A 20,928-nucleotide genomic window follows, 5' to 3' on the forward strand; every position below is an offset into this window, starting at 1 on the left:
ATAAACCTACACCGATAGTATCTTCATATCTATTTGGTCCTGTGTATGAGTTCTCTGGGGAGGTGTCTGACTTAGGCTAAAGGACAATCTGATGTTCGTATGCTTGCATACAAGTTAATGAAATACAACTCCCATAACAACACAGTAAAAGACTAGAAATTATGAAGCTAGCAACTGAGCAACTGAGCAACAAAAAACCAAAACAACACCAACAACAACAAGCTTCGCATTGTAGATGATAGCAAATAAGGACAACAGCACGTAGAGCTTAAAACTACTAAACACCTGAGAATTTGTAAATATTAAAGGATGGTATTCAAAAATAAGGATCTTTCATATACGCAGCAGCGTATACATTCATATATGAAGGAGTGAAGTGAGAGGATGGGTTCCATGATGGCTTTTACCTGGTTGAAAAAACAAAAAACAAACGTATAAAGAAGAAAATATTGATACTAATATTTGACAGATACACTGACATTAGGCCATATCGAGACCAGAATTTTCATTAGAGCCCTCACCATAAGTTAGGTATAGTGGCAGCTGAATATTTCAGACTCACGGTGCACAATGTGCTTCGATACCATACAACGAATGGACAAAACTAGAAGCAGGCATCGTAGGAAAACGAAACTTTGAAGGGACTTGTTGATGGTCAAAGTTAAGAAAAATTTGAAGTTTGGTACTGAGCGGACCACTCCTTCACGTACCTCCCATACAAAGGGATCAAAAATATCTGACCAAATAGTGAGTCACATTTTTGAGACCCTGCTGGACAGGAACCCTACTGGCAGGCCTCTACAATTGGTCGTCTCGGCTATGTTTGTTTATATTTGTTCTTAACTTTCAACTCAAAAAATAAAGTTCTGCTAATTTTGTACAACATGTAAAATTTTTAATTTTTTTTCCTTTTTGGCCATCTTGGTGGCATTTTGAGCACAAATAATAAAAAATTATATCACTGCATTTCATTTCCCTTTTTGGTTTATTTTAATATCTGTTGTAAACTTTTATTCAAAAAATAAAATTTTGCTAATTTTGAAAAAGTAACGTTTTGTTTTTGAAAAATTTTAAAAATTTCCTCTTTTTGGTCATCTTGGAGATACTTTGAAGACTTGTAATAAGAAATATGTCTCTGAATTTAATTTTTTTTTTATTTTGTGTTATAATTGTTATAAGTTTTCAATTCAAACAAGTATATACGTAAGTTCGGCCAGGCCGAAGCTTATGTACCCTCCACCATGGATTGCGTAGAAACTTCTACTGAAGACTCTCATCCACAATCGAATTACTTGAGTTGCGTTAACACTTGCCGATGGCAAGGTATCTTAAAACTTCCTAACACCGTCTTCTAAATTACAAAGTAGTCCATACGTAGTATATATTAAACTAAAAAAGGCCGATTAAATACGTATATAATTAAGTTTAAAGTTTCTATAGAAATAAAATTTTGACAAAATTTTCTATAGAAATAAGATTTTGGTAGATTATTTTTGGCTCGAGTGGCAAACATGAATATGAACCGATATGGACCAATTTTTGTGTGATTGGGGATCGGCTATATATAACTATAGACCGATATGGGACAATTTTGGCATGGATATTAGCGGCCTTATACTAACATCACGTACCAAATTTCAACCGAATCGGATGAATTTTGCTCTTCCGAGGGGCTCCGGAGCTCAAATCTAAGAATCGGTTTATATGGGGGCTATATATAATTAGAGACCGATTTCGACCAATTTTTGCATGGGTGTTTGAGGCCATATATTAACACCACGTACCAAATTTCAACTGAATCTGATGAATTTTGGTCTTCCAAGAGGTCACATCTGATGATCGGTTTATATGGGGGCTATATATAATTATAGACCGATGTGGACCAATTTTTGCATAGTAATTAGAGACAATATACTAACACCATGTACAAAATTTCAGCCGAATCGGATGAAATTTGCTTCTCTTAGAGGCTCCACAACCCAAATCGGGGGATCGGTTTATATGGGGGCTATATATAATTATGGACCGATATGGACCAATTTTTGCATGGTTGTTAGAGACCGTATACTTACACCATGTACCAAATTTCAGCCGGATCGGATGAAATTTGGTTCTCTTAGAGGCTCCGCAAGCCAAATCGGGGGATCGGTTTATATGGGGGCTATATGTAATTATGGACCGATATGGACCAATTACTAACACCATATACTAACACCATGTACCAAATTTCAGCCGGATTGGATGAAATTTGCTTCTCTTAGAGCAATCACAAGCCAAATTTGGGGGTCCGTTTATATGGGGGCTATACGTAAAAGTGGACCGATATGGACCAAATTTTGCATGGTTGTTAGAGACCATATACTAACACTATGTACCAAATTTCAGCCGGATCGGATGAAATTTGCTTCTCTTAGAGCAATCGCAAGCCAAATTTGGGGGTCCGTTTATATGGGGGCTATACGTAAAAGTGGACCGATATGGCCCATTTGCAATACCATCCGACCTACATCTATAACAACTACTTGTGTCAAGTTTCAAGTCGATAGCTTGTTTCGTTCGGAAGTTAGCGTGATTTCAACAGACGGACGGACGGACGGACGGACATGCTCTGATCGACTCAGAATTTCACCACGACCCAGAATATATATACTTTATGGGGTCTTAGAGCAATATTTCGATGTGTTACAAACGGAATGACAAAGTTAATACACCCCCATCCTATGGTGGAGGGTATAAAAATAAAGTATTGAAAAATTAACGTTATTATACCCTCCACCATAGGATGGGGGTATATTAACTTTGTCATTCCGTCGCTGGGGCCAGATCTGGAGAATACGGTGGGTGGGGAAGCAATTCGAAGCCCAATGCATGAATTTTTGCCATCGTTCTCAATGACTTGTGGCACAGTGCGTTGTCTTGTTGGAACAACACTTTTTTCTTCTTCATATGGGGCCGTTTTGCCGCGATTTGGACCTTCAAACGCTCCAATAACGCCATATAATAGTCACTGTTGATGGTTTTTCCCTTCTCAAGATAATCGATAAAAATTATTCCATGCGCATCCCAAAAAAACAGAGGCTTTAAGATGGCAAGTATTACCACCACCCAAGTAATTCGATTATGGATGAAAGTACATAAGATTCGGCCTGGCCGAACTTACGGCCGTATATACTTGTTCTTTGAAAAAGCCTCCATATAATCCAATCTGCCGATTTCACGTCTTGCAAGGACAGAATGCATACCCAATTGCTTGAAACAAAAAATTTTAATTCTAGTATATACTTCTCGTACTCATTCGAATAATGTGGATAAAAATCTATATACAGTGAAACCTCTGAAACTCAGGGTCTCTTAAATGTTGTGCACATTTGGGAGGTGTCCAGCTTTGAGAGGTTAATTTTAATGTGTTAATGTCCACAGAAAACTATCCCCGTTTGGGACATGTCCGGTTTTCCGAGTGTCCAAGTTTGAGAGGTTTCACTGCAATTTAGATTTTAAGTTAATGTGTTATTCATCATTTTCTTACACTCTCATACGGATGTTTAAACATTGTTCTGCGAAACACAGGATCTGAAAAAATAAATAAGATTCGGTCAAATGATCTTATTGAGGCTGTATGCTTTAAAAATCACCTGAAAATTTTTACATTTTTAGGTAACCTGATGTGATGATGAGTTTTAAGAGGAAACTACAATATTGCATTAATTGTGGTTGGTGGCCGAAATGTATAAACTATTTTTTTTTTTTTTTTTCATGGATAATACGTTCTTAGGTGAACATTCATATTCCAAGGTTCAATTCTATATGAATATAATATGTTTGGGGGAGGGAAATGCCACATAAATTGTTACAGCATCTGAATTGCAATAATAACACAGAGACACCATCCAACCAAAACAACACACACACACGCACAGAGTTGAATTAAAGAATGCCAAAGGATTGTCATTCACCAGGATGTCTGTTTGTTTTTTTTTTATATATAAAGTGTATGCAGTTACATTCATACCTTAACGTATGCGTATGTTTAGATGTGAGAAAACATATTCATGTGTGTATATCACTGTGTGTCATAGTGTGTGGATTTAACAATTATTTCATTTGGGATTTATACAAATGACAAACACTTGTAATATTTTCAATTACTGTTGTTTCCCGAGATATTGTCTTCTTACCAGGTTGGCTACGAACCTAGGGAGTTGTAAAGACAACAAAACACATACACATGCACACAATGACTATTCCAAACAAATGAATGTTACAAGGAGAGAAATAAACATACACACACACCTATACAGGAACAAAACAAAAAATTATATTTCAATGCTGGTACTTCAAAACAGAGAGTGTCTCTCTTTGTATTATTTGGCATGGAGCAGCATAATATGATTACCCTCCAACGATGAATGTCGGCAGTATTCATGCATTCAAAGGATATGAGCTGCAAAGTCATTAGCCAACATCACAAGCTAGATGAGATTGCTGTTGAAGATACTCCTTTCACATTGACAACAGACAAAATCACCGTCTAAGGAGTAAGAGATTTTATATGCAACAAAAAAAAAAGGATTTTAAATAATTCTTGTCATTTTTATAGGTAAGGGGTTAGACTATAATGATATGATAGAGGCCCCCACAAACATCTACATAGAAGCCTATTATAGATATGCTTACTTTAGCATTTTACATTAGCAATAGACATGGAAAAGAGGAATATTTTATTTGTTTAGGAAACATGCAAGTTTTGTTTTCTATTTTTTGTGGTAATCATAATTACGACACCTAATTCCAGCGATGTCAGATATAGAGAAAATCCTTTTTTGTAGTAATTTTTTCCTAAAATTACAAGCGTAGGAAAAAAAACAGATAGATTTTAATTTTTACTTTAAATGTAAGGAATTTGTTCTATTTCCACAGTTTACAAAACTAAAGTATTCGTTTTATATTTTAGGTACTTTAAGGCCCAAAATTATAGTAAAAGCTTTACAAAATCAATTGAAGCAACAACATTTTTCTTTAAACTAGGAGATTTTTTACGAAATTAAAAATTTGATTGTAAATTAAATTGCAATATTCGGCCGCCTTGACAATAAAAATATGTGTTTTCGGCAATGAGCTCAAAAAGCTTTTAAAATCTCCAAAAAAAAAAATTCATACTTAAACTAACGCTGTTTTTATTGTAAACAATTATTTGTTAGTTTTTAAATTTAATTTTTTTTTTCGAAAATTTCCACAGCTAAATGTCTTATTTTTTGTTTTAAATATGTCTCAAAATATTTATGAACTAATCGTGGGTATAAAGTTCAATGATCGTACACATAAGTTCATTACATTTTCCTGGTTTTAACAACGCTATGTGGAAATTTCAAAATTTTGAGTATAATTTAGTTCAATTTTCAGAATTGTTAAAAGAATTTTTTACAAAAACAGGAATGAAGCAAGGCTGCCTACTTTCACCACTTTTATTTGTTCTGTACCTAGATGATCTTTATGAATGGCTTAGGGGTGGCACTATCGTGGAAGGTTTGAATATATGCCTTTTGCTTTATACTAATGACATTGTCCTGCTAGCGAATGATGATCATGTACTTCAACGGATGATTAATAGACTGGAAGAATTATGCAATTTGTGGAATATGGAGGCTAATATGAGTAAATCCCAAATTATGGTATTCAGGAAAGGTCAAAATATGAACAGTGGTATTACAAAGGCGAACAAATTAAGGTCACATCTGAATACTGCTACCTTTGGTTGACTTTGAGCCGAAACTATCCTTCACCAAACATGTCGTAGCTAGAAATCAAGCGGCAAAGAATAGCATTAATTGCACATGGGAAAGTTTTCCAAATAAGCCCAATGTGTCAGTAAACTCCAAATGGAAATTGTTTTTGGCTGTTTGCAGAGCGATACAAAGGTACGGGTCGCAAGTTTGGGGTTTAGGTTTAGGTTAGGTGGCAGCCCGATGTATCAGGCTCAATTTGACTATTCAGTCCATTGTGATACCACATTGGTGAACTTCTTTATTATCACTGAGTGCTGCCCGATTCCATGTTAAGCTCAATGACAAGGGACCTCTTTTTTATAGCCGAGTCCGAACGGCGTTCCACATTGCAGTGAAACCACATAGAGAAGCTTTGAAACCCTCAGATATGTCACCAGCATTACTGAGGTGGGATAATCCACCGCTGGAAAACTTTGGTCGAAGCAGGAATCGAACCCACGAACTTGTGTATGCAAGGAGGGCATGCTAACCATTGCACCACGGTGGTTTGGGGTTACTCCAACATTGAGGAAGTCAACAGACTTGTTCCATACTTTTTGAAAAAAATTCTTAGATTGCCAAAATGTACGCCCACATACTCATGCTGGAAACTGGTGTAGAAAATGGCCACATATTTACCTTGGGAACACGTATGTTATGAAATATTTGTCCCGAATTATTTTTGATTATATTGAAAAACGACTTCCTCACCAACTTGCAAACAAGTATTACAAAGTGGAATATTTTGGGAAGAATCCATAAATATGTTAATTTAATGCTGAAACACTATGTTTCGAGAACGGAGATAAATTCAAAGTCTGAGAAACTCAAAGGTTTTATAAACAAGTAAGGAAAGTCTAAAGTCGGGCGGGCCGACTATATTATACCCTGCACCGCTTTGTAAATCCACATTTTCGATACTATATCAAATCCGTCAAATGTGTTGGGTGCTATATATAAAGATACATACATTTAAAACTGACTCCATCTGAACATTTACCAAGCATTGGTAGAATATCAATACTGCTCTCTGTGCAAAATTTCACGAAAATCGGTAGTAAACTTTGGCCTCTGTGGTCATATGAGTCTAAATCGGACGAAAGATATATATGGGAGCTATATCTAAATCTGAACCGATTTGGCTAATATTTTGCAAGTTTTTCGAGACCCATAAAGTATGTACGGAATTTGAGGAAAATCAGTGGATAAACACGCCAACTATGACCAAATCGGAGATAAATATATATGGCAGCTATATCTAAATCTGAACCGATTTTTTCCAAAATCAATAGCAATTGTCTCTGTCCCAAAAAACCACCCTTTGCCAAATTTGAGGACGATAGGACTTAAACTGCGAGCTACTTTGCACACAAAATTACATATACAGACAGACGGACGGACAGACAGACAGACGGACATCGCTAAATCGACTCAGAATTTAATTCTAAGACGATCGGCATTCTTTTCCTTCTTGGCGTTACATGCAAATGCACAAACTTATTATACCCTGTACCACAGTAGTGGTGAAGGGTATAAATATGGAAAACATTTTAACTGAACCAATTTTGAGGCAACTTCGCAAAAGTGTATTTATGGTTTCTCGGTCGATAGATATGTATTAGAAATAAAGCAAAATTTCAGTTACTTTTACAAGTTTTCGACTTAGCAGTGGCGATTTTATAAGGAAAATGTGGATATTTGGTCATTTTTGCCCAAATCGGAAAATCATATATATGGAAGCTATATAGAAATCTGAACCGATTTCAACCAAATTTGACATGCATTCTTAGTATTTTAATTTTACTCCCTGTGCAATATTTCACGTAAATCGGACTACAACTTTGAACTCTGTGGTCATATGACGGAAAATCAGGCGAAAGATATATATGGGAGCTACCCAGCAAAAACTCTCATTACCCGGTAATCTTGTAGGTAAGCCGTTTTAAAAAATAATAACCACTTATTAATTGGCATCGCTCCGGATTACATTTACATACGCATGTCCTAGGAGGAAAGTACTTCTCCCCAGGCATACTTTCGGCCATGAAATAAGTAGTGCTTTTAAAGCATATAATAACCTAATATGTAATCACTTATTCGTAGATACACCAAAGCTTGTAAAATAGCCACTTATTGTCTCAGGCAACCAAATCTCGAAAATATTGGTTTCTATCGCCGATTACGATGGATCAAAATATGGCGAGTAATGCTGTAATAGGAGCACCACACCTAGAAAAAAGTGCCTTCGAAACTAAAGTAAACAAGTATATACGGATGTAAGTTCGGCCAGGCCGAATCTTATGTACCCTCCACCATGGATTGCGTAGGAACTTCTACTAAAGGCTGTCATCCACAATCGAATTACTTGGGTTGCGATAACACTTGCCGATGGCAAGGTATCGTAAAACTTTTTAACACTGTCTTCTAAATTGTAAGTTAGTCCATAAGGGGTATATATTAAACAAAAAAAAAAGGCCGATTAAATACGTGTATAATTCAGTTTGACAAAATTTTCTATAGAAATAAAATTTTGCCAAAATTTTCTATAGAAATAAAAACTTGACAAAATTTTCTATAGAAATAAAATGTTGACAAAATTTTCTATGGAAGTAAAATGTTGACAAAATTTTCTATAGCAATAAAATTTTGACAAAATTTTCTATAGAAATAAAATGTTGACAAAATTTTCTATAGAAATAAAATGTTGACAAAATGTTCTATAGAAATAAAATGTTGACAAAATTGTCTATAGAAATAAAATCTTGACAAAATTATCTACAGAAATAAATTTTTTACAAAATTTTCTATAGAAATAAAATTTTGACAAAATTTTCTATGGAAAAAAAATGTTGACAAACATTGCTATAGAAATAAACTTTTTACAAAACTTTCTATAGAAATGAAATTTTGACAAAACTTTCTATAGTAATAAAATTTGACAATTTTTACATGGCTGTTAGAGGCCATATACTAACGAAATGTACCAAATTTCAACCGCATCGGATGACTTTTGCTCCTCCAAGAGGCTCCGGAGGTCAAATCTGGGGATCGGTTTATATGGGAGCTATATATAATTATGGACCGATATGGACCAATTTTTGCATGGTTGTTAGAGACCATATACTAACACCACGTACTAAATTTCAATTGGATCGGATGAATTTTGCTCATCCAAGAGGCTCCAGAGTTCAAATCTGGGGATCGGTTTATATGGGAGCTATATATAATTATGGACCGATATGGACCAATTTTTGCATGATTGTTACAGACCGTATACTAACATCAGGTACCCAATTTCAAACGGATCGGATGAATTTTGCCCCTCCAAGAGGCTCCGGAGGTCAAATCTGGGGATCGGTTTATATGGGAGCTATATATAATTATGGACCGATATGGACCAGTTTTTGCATGGTTGTTAGAGACCATATACTAACACCACGTACCAAATTTCAATCGGGTAGGATGAAGTTTGCTCCTCCAAGAGGCTCCGGAGTTCAAATCTGGGGATCGGTTTATATCGGAGCTATATATATTTATGGACCGATATAGAACCAATTTTTGCATGGTTGTTAGAAACCGTATACTAACATCAGGTACCAAATTTCAACCGGATCGGATGAATTTTGCCCCTCCAAGAGGCTCCGGAGGTCAAATCTGGGGATCGGTTTATATGGGGGCTATATATAATTATGGACCGATATGGACCAATTTTTGCATGGTTGTTAGAGACCGTATACTGAGACCACGTACCAAATTTCAACCGGATCGGATGAATTTTGCTGCTCCGGAAGGCTCCGCAAGCCAAATTTGGGGATCGGTTTATATGAGGGCTATACGTAAACGTGGGCCGATATGGCCCATTTTCAATACCATCCGACCTACATCAATAACAACTACTTGTGCCAAGTTTCAAGTCGATAGCTAGTTTCGTTCGGAAGTTAGCGTGATTTCCACAGACGGACGGACAGCCGGACAGACGGACAGACGGACGGACGGACGGACATGCTTAGATCGACTCAGAATTTCACCACGACCCAGAATATTTATACTTTATGGGGTCTTAGAGCAATATTTCGATGTGTTACAAACGGAATGACAAAGTTAATATACCCCCATCCTATGGTGGAGGGTATAAAAATATTCATCAATTTGGATTAGCCATTTTATTTGCATTAATTTAAACTACACTAGTTTACACTGAAAATGTGCACTTGATGAGTGTCGACTTTTCTTATGTATTTTGATCTGCTGAATTCGAAAAAAAATGTTTAAAAATTTTTTTATGGAACAGTTTTTGAGATATCCTGTTATTTTTATTTTTTCGCTCTTTTCTCTCTAAACAAATTATATCTCGAGTTAAAAATGTCCGATTATATTGGTTCTTAAATGAAAGGTATTAAGATGACGAATAATCGTGTATAATTGGATATGTGATAAGTTAAGTGGTTCAAAAATTTTCGATGCGTAAAGCCAGAAAATTATAAACCATTGAAAAAACCTGTGGAAGGGAAGTTCATGATCGTATAGATGATACTCTAACGTAAGTAATAAGATCAACTAGGAGAAAAACGACCGAAAATTTCGGTCTTTCAGTAAGTGTACATTAATTATTTATTTTTTTGTAAACTAGTGTTATTGTGTGAAATAATAAAATTTACTTGCTTCAGTAAAAAATCCTAAACTGAAATCAGTTAGGAATAGTTCATTTTACTAATACAGTTTTCTTCGCGGGATATACGAATTTACTACTGAACAAGAAAATTTTATTCACTGAACAAAAACACACCCAACAAAAACTAAAACCAAATTAATAAAATTTCTTATAAAATAATAACTCTGACTTTCTTTATTATAGAAAGCTTATCATACATACGAATAACACTTAGCATTGAAAAATATTTCAGTTCATTCGTACTAAGAAGTATTCAAGCCTTTCAATTCTATTTTATTAAGCCAACTGCCTAAAAATTTAAGAACACGGAAATTATTAGGCATTATATTTATTTTTGTCATTACAAGTAAGTCATTATAACTCACCGGAATGTAATGCAACGTGTAATGACAGCTTTACTCCTGGTAATGCCAATTGTAATGAGATGTGGTTACCTAGTTTTTGCTGGGTATATCTAAATCTAAACGGATTTCAATAAAATTTAGCACACTTGACTACACTACTAATTGTACTCTTAATGCAAAATTTCAACCAAATTGGGCTAAAACTCTGGCTTCTGGGGCCATATAAGTCTATATCGGCCGAAAGATGTATATGGGAGCTATATCTCAATATGAACCGATTTCAATCAAATTTGGCACACTTATTGTTCTCCTGGTGCACAATTTCAAGCTAATCAGGGTAAAAAAAAAGTCTTTGGCAACGTTTTAGGATCCCTCGCAATATTTTGAATTAGCTCTAGGGAAATTGTTTTTGGGCGGGTACTTTCAAAAATCCTCTTGGCATCACTTCCTCATTCTACCAATACTTATTTGATCAGGATACGAGAATTCCCTTTTGTATTTCGTTAGAGAACAATATTAATAGTTGAAGATGGCTTTATTATTCTTCAAAATATTCCCCACTGTACAGATCTGTACACTTTTGCATGCGCTTTAACCAAATGTCGAACAATTTTTGCCACTCGAATTTAGGCTTATCCAAAACATCCATTCTGTACGCATCAACTGCTTCTTCACGCGTCGAATAACATTGACCCTCATTTTATTTTTTACGTACGAGAATAAAATTGTGCAAGAATTTTATTGAAAATGCATTTGTTTGGGCCGATGTGTGAGAGCTCGCATGGTCGTAGTGAAGAATGATCCGTCTTCGGCTTCGGTTGGTGTTCCTGATTTCTTGGGAGACAATTCAGAATCCACTGTGAGTTGTTCGAAAGGATCATATTAGCTTTTACGCATAACGTTATTCTTCTTCTATTATTACCCATTACCAACTCATATAAAACTCCTGACTGAGCATTTGCAACTCCATTAAAAACAAATCGTAACGAATTATTTCCCAAAAAAAAATCCAATTAAATCCAAATACATTCGATTTTTTCCCAATAGCAGGTGTTAATTAAGAATAAGTTTCGGTGCAACTCACTCATTCCTTTAAACGAGAGAACTTTCCATATTCTGTGTTCCTAGCTAGATTAACATAAAATTGCCAAAGGCTATTTCCTGTAACACCATTGCAACATGCCCCATACATCCGGTCAGGATAAAAATAGATGGGAAGAAGCATAAACTCATGTGATGAGATATTAAATCAATAAATGAAATGAAACCTATAAGACTTACAAACTCTCAGTTTTCTTATGAGTCTCTGTGATGAATATTGAAAAAAAAAAAAAATACGATAGTAGGTAATCAAAATCTATCTATAGAAGAAGGGCGTCACATCAAATGTTCAAAATTGAATTAGAATTTGATTAAAATTAAACTTCATTATTTATTTTGCATCCTCCCTTCCGTTCGTCCATCCTTCATTTAGTACTGTCTGTAACAATTTCAGGTTACATCTCTAATTAGCCACATTTCATCAGGAAATTGGCACAGTGAACAGAGATCAATACAATACAGTTTCATATTAGTTCATATTTTGGTGGAGCAAGTAAAGAATAATTTTATTTAGTAAAAAAATTTTTTGTAGTTAATTGCAAGACGTTAAATAGCTTAAATACATGGAAAATAAATAAATAAAAACAAGTAAGGAAAGTCTAAAGTCGGGCGGGGCCGACTATATTATACCCTGCACCACTTTGTAAATCCACATTTTCGATACTATATTAAATCCGTCAAATGTGTTGGGTGCTATATATAAAGGTTTTTGTCCCAAATAAATGCAATTAAATCTGACTCCATCTGAACAAAATTTATAATCTATAGACTTAATATTTAAGTCGGCTAATGCCCTGGGATGGTACACTATGTTAGTAAAAAAATATGGGAAACATTTTAATCTGAACCAATTTTGAGGCAACTTCGCAAAAGTGTATTTATGATTTATCGGTCGATAGATATGTATTAGAAATAAAGGAAAATTTGAGTCACTTTTACAAGTTTTCGACTTAGCAGTGGCGATTTTATAAGGAAATGTGGGTATTTTGGTCATTTTTGCCCAAATCTGAAATGCATATATAAATCTGAACCGATTTCAACCAAATTTGACATGCATACTTAGTATTTTAATTCTACTCCCTGTGCAAAATTTCACGTAAATCGGACTACAACTTTGAATTCTGTGGTCATATGAGGGAAAATCGGGCGAAAGATATATATGGGAGCTATATCTAAATCTGCACCGATTTTCAAATTTAGCACACTTAACTACACTACTAATTGTACTCAAAATTTCAATTGGGCTAAAACTCTGGCTTCTGGGGCCATATAAGTCTATATCGGGCGAAAGATGTATATGAGAGCTATATCTCAATCTGAACCGATTTCAATCAAATTTGGCACACCTGACTATAGTACTTATTGTTCTCCTGGTGCAAAATTTCAAGCCAATTAGGGTAAAACTCTGGCTTCTGGGGCCATATAAGTCCATATCGAGCGAAAGATATATGGGAGCTATATCTAAATCTGAACCGATTTCAATCAAACACTTGACTATACGACCAAGTTTTATGTTTGTGCAAAATTTAAAGCAAATCAGTGTAAAACTCTGGCTTCTGGGCCCATATAAGTGCATATCGGGCGAAAGATATATATGGGCTATACTTAATCTAAACCGATTTCTTCCAAAATCAATAGAGTTCTATTCTGACCCAAAACATGAACTTGTGTCAAATTTGAAGGCGATTGGACTTAAACTGCGACCTAGACTTTGATCACAAAAATGTGTTCACAGACAGACGGACGGACGGACAGACGGACAGGGCTAGATCGACTCAGAGACCCACCCTGAGCATTATTGCCAAAGACACCATGTGTCTATCTCGTATCCTTCTGGGTGTTGCAAACATATGCACCAACTTATAATACCCTGTTCCACAGTGTGGCGCAGGGTATAATGAAAGAGACATGTTACGGCGGATGTGTTTTAATTCGGGAATTGCAGCGGACCATAAATATTCTGGTTTAGGTTAATGCCTAATTGCTTTTGTAAGGCTTTCTCGATTTGCTGAAAGCCAAGAATTCAAAACGATTCTCTAGAAGCCCAAGAAGTCAAATCGGGAGACCGATCTATTTGGACCAATATAATCCAAATTCGACACAGGTCTTTGTGGACTTAAAATACTTTTAGACTTCGAATTTTATGAAAAATTGAGAAAAATTGTGCTTAAAAAGTTAAATTGTGAGGTCGGTCTATATGGGACTTAAAGCAAAGCCTGGAACGCTAAGCAGAATATTCTGCAAATCTATTGGTGAATCTGAAATATCTCTCAATTTCTAATTTCATGCAAATCAGATATAAATTGCTGTGTGAAATTGGGAGATCGGTCTACAAATGGGCTATACCAAAATATGAATCGATACATCTTTCGCAACAAATTGCGATGTATAGAAGCTCAAGAAATTCAATCGGGAGAACGACTATACGAAAATATTGAGCAATACACAGTATACCTAAACCTAAATCTAAAACACCTATAAATTTCTAATTTCATCCAAATCGGATAAAAATGTCAGTGTTTACAAGCCAGGATATCGGTCTATTCAGGGGCTATAGCAAAATATGGACCGATACGCCATTCAATATATTTCTTGTCCTTTTACGAGAAGTTTCTCCTCCTTAGTCATTTGACGGCCACAACTAATTTGATTTCGTTGAAATCTTTCCAAATTCCAAAATTCCACTTTTGTCGAATTTTCGACTGTTTTAAAATTTCGAGTAGAGTTTTCAACTTTGGTTTAGTGCCTTTCAACCGTAATTTGATGAAACCACATTCACATGAACCGAAAACAGCTATTCCGGTAGATAAAGCAACAAAAATCAACGATATTACAATGCGGGATATAAATAATCTATTTCATAACCATAAATGTGTCGGCCACCATATCACATCGGCTTCCTCGAAAAAAGTAAAACGATGGCAGGGCTATGCTGCAGTGATACCAAACACTTGGACCCAATCGATAGTGATTTGAGAACAAAATGACTCAATAGGCGAAGGCAAATACAGTGAAACCTCTGAGAGGTGGACACCCACGGTCTCCTAAATTTTGTCCACATTTGGGAGGTGTACAGTTACGAGAGGTTAATTTTAATGTGTTTATATAGCAACCGCCACCAAACAACTATCCATATTTGGGAGGTGTCCGGTTATCAGAGTGTCCAAGATTGAGAGGTTTCACTGTATATCCTTTCACCGTTAAAACTTCCAATTGAAGCACTATGACTTTTTCGTATGTGGCAAACAGTGGCATCCCTATCCACCAAGTTTTCCTGATTTTGCCCACTAAGAATATTTTTGTTTCCAAGATTATAAATGCCAGTCGTTGGGACCAAAATTCAGTGGAATAAAGAAGCCATATAAAAAAAAAATACAACAATAATGACTGTTGCCTTTTATATGCCGGGATTGGGAAACCCTATTGTTGCAGTTTTCAAACTGGCAGCTCTATCATAAAACTTGACATTTTTGAGCGTACTCAGAACGTTTCGATATACGAGCGCTATTTGTGTTGTTTACAGCAACTTAAAGAATTCATCTCGGAATTTAATCGTGAACATTCGATGTGGATTAACTCCACAACAGTTCATCGACAACATGGCATCGATGAATTTTTGACGATGAAGCTCCATCAAGGACCAGTGGTATTGTGATAAGACAAATTTTGTGATGGTTGTCCAAAATCATTTGGTGTTCCGTAAACTATTAATGCTCTGTGCCAACTGATATTAAAACGTCGTCATGTGATCTAACGTGAGATTGAGACAATCTTAGGCATTAGTGGGACCAGCATAGATTCAATTTTGCATGAAGATTTCACCGTCAAAAAAATTATTCGCCTTAGTTCTTGCACAATTTGTTAATCGTGTCGATTGGTCAAAAGAAATACTCCCAGAAAAACGAACGAGGTGCGTCGAAACATGTCTCTGACATGGTGAATAATGGACTTACGCGTATGATCAGGAAATGAAACAACAGTCGAAAGTCCAGCACCTGAAGAAGAGGTTGATGCGTTCAGATTGCATGTCTTGCCGATACCTCAGTTAGAGTAACAAAAGTGCTTCGATAATGGGTTCAAACGCAAGCAAAGTGTATAAATCGTAATGGGGCAAAAATTATGCGATTTTCGATTATCAATATTTGTTTTTGTTCTATAATTCCGAAATATAAAAAACAAGCCTCGTAAACTTTTAATTGAAGTTTAAAAAATTTATTAAAAATACAACTGCATATATTATTATTCACCCTCCACCATAGGATGGGGGGTATATTAACTCTGTCATTCCGTTTGGTCTAAGACCCCATAAAGTATATATATATTCTGGGTCCTGGTGAAGTTCTGAGTCGATGTAGGCATGTCCGTCCGGCTGTGGAAATCACGCTAGCTTTCGAAAAAACAAGCTAGCGACTTGATGAAATGACGAAAAAATGTTTGTAAAAAGTTCATGTTTGTAAGAATTTTCATTGCTACAACAAATGTCCAACCAATCTGTTCTCTGTGTGTATATAGCCCCCATATAAACCGACCCCCATATTTCACTTCTGCCTCTCTTTTACAACGCAAAAACTCATACCGGTCAAGAACGGTATTATATAGGTTTTTAATCCGCCTTTTTTTGTGCCTAATGTATACCCCGCATGGACTGACTTCCAATGTAGAAGACGATGTTAAGGAGCTTTATGATTCCTGGCCATCGACAATCCATGGTGAAGGGTACATAAGATTCGGCCTGGCCGAACTTACAGCCATATATACTTGTTATTATTTTGTTTAATTAATTGAAGAAATTCCAATTTCAATGATTTACGAGACACTGTGTTTGCTCTACTAACATAAAATTGTACTGCAATATTTGGCAAATCAATTCCGAAGAATACTGAGGTAACATATAAGGTGACAGACTTTGGTGGTAAGAGTATAGCAAACATGTGCTGGCGGAGAATTATGTGGAGAGAAATATATGATAAGGTGTTGCAGATATTTCGTAATTTTCACAGACTAATTAACATCTATAAAATGAATTTATAGTGACATTCGTCAAGGAAGGATATGAAGTGACAAATAGTTTGCCATTTCCACCCAAACCTTCAAAATCATTCTAGTAGCTATCTTCAAAAGCAACTGATAGTCATAAATTTTACCCAAATTACCTAATGAATACTAGAAAGAAATAATCTTCATTTCTTCTATTGGTCCTCCAAAAAAAAAATATATATTTTACCCAAAATCACTTTTCCTGCAGTATTGCTGGTTCACTTTCTTCATCAATGAGTTTTCTTTTTTTTTTTGGGGGGAAAAGCAGCATGTTGGGGTCTCCCTCTCAAAGGACCCATAAAGTTAAAGAGATGATAATAGAAATGTGTTTTCTTTGTGCATATCCTCTTCCAACCAATGGACCCTCAAATCATTGGATCAAATCAACAAAAGCCATTCATACCTTTTTTCGGTATCGTTTTCACAGTCTTTGAGCCTTTTTGTAAGCATATACGTGTGAGTGTATGAGTGTACGTGTGTGCGGAAAATTTTCCCATCTAATAGTGAACGGCTTTTACCAGAAATAGAATCCTTATAACTGTATCAACATCTTCTGGTCATTAATTCCCTTCTTCATGTCTTCTATCTTTTTTTTTTCAGGCAAATGGTGTAACAATAAAACCTTACAGACTTAACAACTTCGAATGTTCGAGAAAGACTAGAAAGGATTGAAAAGAATCTTTTGAAGCCCACATGGAAAAAGTTACAAAGAGCATTGATAGGAAATTATTATGAAAGACTTAAGCCAACCAAAAAGATGCTTAAATGTGGATTCTTGAATTCATCTTTTCTATTTGCAAAGATTTGTATGCCCTTTATGTCAAACAGAAAAAGTTTGTTCTTTGGAGAATGTCGGTAGTTCAGACGACAAGAGACCAACATAGACAAACTTCGAGGAAAAAATTGACAAATCGAAATTCAAAATGTTGGCACAACATAGTTATATTGACGATAAACCTAAAAAAGGGTTTGAACATCAATGAGCTTAAAATGGAATCGGGTAGAGGTCATTCGTAAGAGAGAAGTTCACTATCTGTATACTACAATGGTCTAAGTGATTTTATCAGGCTGCCACTATATCTAAAACAATCTATCTTTTTTAATTAATACTTATTTCTTTATTTTAGTTTGTCCTTGATATTGTCTAAATCGCGTGTCCTAAAATCTGGGATGCATAATCTCTTATATATACTCTCTTATACATAAGAAAGAGCATGTTTTTATACCCTAAACCACAGAGTGGTTAGGGTATAATAAGTTTGATCTGCAAAAATTTGCCTACCAGAAATATTGATTTTAGACCCCATAAGATATATACCGATCGACTTTGAATCACCTCCGAGTCGATCTAGCGCTTGGTGTCCGTCTGTCCATGTATTTGTTGTTCACAGGATTCCGGTCGCAATTATTAACCGATTTTGATGAAATTTGGTACAGGGTGTTTTTTGGGCACAGGGACGAATGCTATTGAATTTGGAAGAAATCGGATCAAATTTAGATATAGCTGCCATATATGTGTATCGCCCGATTTCGACAAATGGAGTCACGTTGCACTTTTTTACTAAACGATCGTCGTCAAATTTAGCACAAAATAATATTCTGCATCACCCTTTAAGCCTGCAAAATTTCATCGAAATCGGTTCAGATTTAGATATAGCTCCCATATATATGTATCGCCCGATTTTGCCAAATTAGGTCATAAAACATTTATTTATCAACCGATCTTACTCAAAGTTGGCTAAACGTAATCTTCTATAGCACTTACTATATGTGCAAAAAATCATCGAAATCGGTTCAGCGTTAGCTATAGCTCCCATATATATGTACCGCCAGATTTTTATAAATTTGGCCATAAAACCCTTATTTATCAACCGATCTTACTCAAAGTTGGCTAAATGTAATCTTCTATAGCACAAACTATATGTGCAAAAAATTCTCGATATCGGTTCAGATTGAGATATAGCTCCCATATATATGTATAGCCCGATTTTCCCAAATTTGGCCATAGAACCCTTATTTATTATCCGATCTTACTCAAAGTTAGCTAGATCCAGTCCTCTATAGTACTCGTACTAACGGTATGTGCAAAATTTCATCGAAATCGGTTTTGATGTAGATATAGCTCCCATATATATCGCCCGATTTTGAAAAAGTTTCCCCTAATAACCTTATGGTTGACGTTTGATCATTTCTGCTTCTAAATTTAAATGACATTGTATAGCCCTGAAACAATAGATTTTTGGCCTTAACGGCAGCGTGTGCCTTGTTGTGGTGTACAGTCCGACGGTGGCTTGATCTCAGGTGTGTACTTTTCTAAAAATTGTCCCAATGAAAGGCTTTATTTTCGAGGAGAGCTGAAGATATCTTTTTTCGCAAACTAATTCTATCTGTATCCATCTGAAATAATTTATGTAAAATTAACCCTTTCACTACCGACGTCCACCTAGGAGTACATTTGAAAACGACACCAAACTCTATTTCCCCACATAGTTTCGATTTATTTATCGCTATTTTAATCTAAATAAGCTATAAATATTTTCCATATTGGTGAGCACTAAAATGCATTTTTATAAACTTCTTTAACAATTAACGAAAAATACGAAATTTTGAGTCCATTTTTCTACAGCATGTCTCTAGTAAATGGACATTCATACAAAAACTATATGGACAAACTTCATAGTTTGCCAAACATTTTTATGAATTTTTATAACTTGTATATCCTGAATTGTTATGAATTTGAATTGTATAATAATGAATTTGATTATATTGTAATTATCGAGTTTTATGAATTTCTCTATTTTGAATTGCTATTACTAAAAAGTCGCTGAATTGATATCGATAACGCCTATTGTGAATAGTAGCTTCATAAAATTTAGTACCATAAGCTAGCCATTCCTTAAAATCCTTACTTTCTTTCACTTCTTCTCTAACTACCCGACGGTAAGCATTGTATTTCTCCTCCGCTGATCTCTCTTCTCTACCTTTTCCCCTATATTATATTTATAAATAAATATTGTTAATTGTACATTGAAAACTGAAACCTCCACTTGTTATTTTTTGTTCCTTTTCCGGTTGGGTTTCACTCCATCAAACGCTTTGTTTATTATTTCTCATTACTTTGAGAAATAATAAACCCAAGCACACACACACACACAACCTTATACAGTCCACTCATCTCATACAGGGGATTTCTTGTAAAACTTCTCCACTGTCATCTGTCACAATCCCCCCACACACCTGTGCATGGTCCTCCGCAGCCGTTCATTGGAAACAGCATAACATAATCCACATATCATCCACAACAAAGTAAAAATTCCCATCTCTCTATCTACTCAGTTACAAAACCGCCGGTAAGTGATATACGTCACAAATCTGTATTAAAACAATAAAAAAACGTATGCAAACACAAAAGAAAAACTGGGAAAATACGCGAGTGAAAAAGTGTTAAAAAAGAACATAAATGATGTTAAAAATCGCTTAAAATCGGGTAAAAAATCGTGTTAAATTCTGCTAAAATACTTGTAGAAACTGTTTAAAATTTGTTAAAACAGAAAACTCGGTAAGAAAGGTAAAAAAAAATCTGTAAAACTTTATTATAAATGATTAGATCGGGAAAAGATCGTTAAAAATCGTGTAAAATGTGTGTAAAAGTGGAGAAAAAGCGATAAAATATACATGAAATTTGGTAAAAATTACGGAAAGTAAATGTAAATATGTTAAAAAGCGTATGAAATTACCTAAAATATTTTTCTACGTGCTGATTTAATGTGGCTGAATCAGTAAAATTTGTTGAAAAATCGTTCTAAAAATTGAAAAGCTTTCCCAATAACCAAAGGTAAAAAAAAATCAAAAAAACCGCAATAAATTTTGTGTTTGCAAACGTATGTAGGTACATATATACGTATATTTTAACTAAAAGTGCAGTGCAAATCAAAATTACAAAAACAAATTGGTGCAAATTGGTGTAAAAAGTGTGACTTCTATTGCTGTCCGTCCGTCCAACGGTCCAAAA

This window comes from Haematobia irritans, chromosome 2, assembly GCF_050003625.1.
Source record: "Haematobia irritans isolate KBUSLIRL chromosome 2, ASM5000362v1, whole genome shotgun sequence".
In the NCBI taxonomy this organism is placed as follows: domain Eukaryota; kingdom Metazoa; phylum Arthropoda; class Insecta; order Diptera; family Muscidae; genus Haematobia; species Haematobia irritans.